A 1,362-nucleotide genomic window follows, 5' to 3' on the forward strand; every position below is an offset into this window, starting at 1 on the left:
TGTGGTCTCTAATGAATTTGCTAATTCTAGCAGGCCCTCACGAACATTTCCTGCTAGAGTACCCCGTATCAAAACGAAGTAGCTGTGCTTCAATTACACGGAATAATTATTTGATTTCCAGGAAGTTAAGACAGCGCTTTGTATTTAAATAAAAAGTTCTAGACATGCTGGGAAACTCGATCAAACCAAGAAAAAGAGTGAAACTGAATGCCTGTTGAGGGAGTCAAGATTTCAGCTGCGAGGCAAGCTTGACGTTACGGCTTATGAGCCCAGAAAAGGGGTATTTTAAAACCGGCTGATTGGATCATGTCACTTTGTTAGAGGAAAAACCCTGCCTTTCCAGAGACCTGGAGTGTAATGCAGCCATATGCTGTTGAGGGGCTCGAATCTTGGCTGCCTTCCCCCCTCTGCACTAGCAGATACCCCAGTTTTCAGGGGACGTGACCTCATAGTGTCGCCCTCACTTTTGAAGGTCTGTTAAAATTCTGGGGCCTCTTATCTCAGTGAGTTTGGGGTAAGAAGGGGGGGGGGAGGCCTGTGAGTGTCTCTTTTGCCTGAGGAGTTGGAGACACTTGTGGAAAAGTCAGGCCCTTTTCGCTCCGGCCGCCGCTCCGGTGTGGGGCTGGCTTGGGTTAGACACATGCACACATACACCATAGAGCTCTGCTTTCCCGTAGCAGCTGCTGCCTCTGCCTCTGCCTCTCCCGCCTCAGCCTCTTTGCCCGGCATACACACACATTCAGATTTGCGCGCTGTTTCAATCCTTGATGACGTGTCCCCGGAGACAGCCAATAGCAAACGGGCTCTGGTCAGGACAATGGGAGGTATCGGGCCAATGAGCGAGCCCCGTGAGTTGGCGGTAGCCAATAGGAGCGGCGCTGGCTGGAGAGTAATGTTACAGAGCGGAGAGAGTGAGGAGGCTGCGTCTGGCTCCCGCTCTCACAGCCATTGCAGTACATTGAGCTCCATAGAGACAGCGCCGGGGCAAGTGAGAGCCAGACGGGCACTGGGCGACTCTGTGCCTCGCTGAGGGTGAGTCTGGGGCAGCGCCGCGGCGGGGAGAGCGCCTCCGGCAGCTCCCCACCCCGCGCGGTGGCCGGATCCCCGCGGCCGGGAGCCGGCGGGTCAGGATCCACACAAAGGCAAATGAGGGGGGACCGTGGGGGGAACTGCGCACGGAGCGAGCCTCTTCTCGGGCGCCGGGAGCCCTGCCCCGCGCCGGAACCCTGGCCCACGGGCTGCCTGAGGCGCTGCGAACCCCGAGCCCCGCGAGTTTCCACCCCCGGCGGCGTCCGCGCTGACTGGCGCAAAAAAATTTTTTTTAATTAAAAATAATTTTTTTAACGTGTTTTCGGCCCCCGG

General features: G+C 56.3%; 1 protein-coding gene across 1 annotated transcript in view; it reads left to right on the forward strand.

Annotated features, from left to right (window-relative positions):
• The first annotated feature begins 886 nt into the window (after window positions 1-886).
• The window catches only part of HMGB1 (high mobility group box 1), a 3,951-nt gene continuing 3,475 nt past the window's right edge, over window positions 887-1,362 (forward strand). The window contains exon 1 of the mRNA XM_029938628.1: window positions 887-1,032. The gene's annotated coding sequence lies outside the window, so the exon portion shown is untranslated. The remainder of the gene's footprint in view (window positions 1,033-1,362) is intronic.

Source organism: Suricata suricatta, chromosome 4, assembly GCF_006229205.1.
Source record: "Suricata suricatta isolate VVHF042 chromosome 4, meerkat_22Aug2017_6uvM2_HiC, whole genome shotgun sequence".
Taxonomy (NCBI): Eukaryota; Metazoa; Chordata; class Mammalia; order Carnivora; family Herpestidae; genus Suricata; species Suricata suricatta.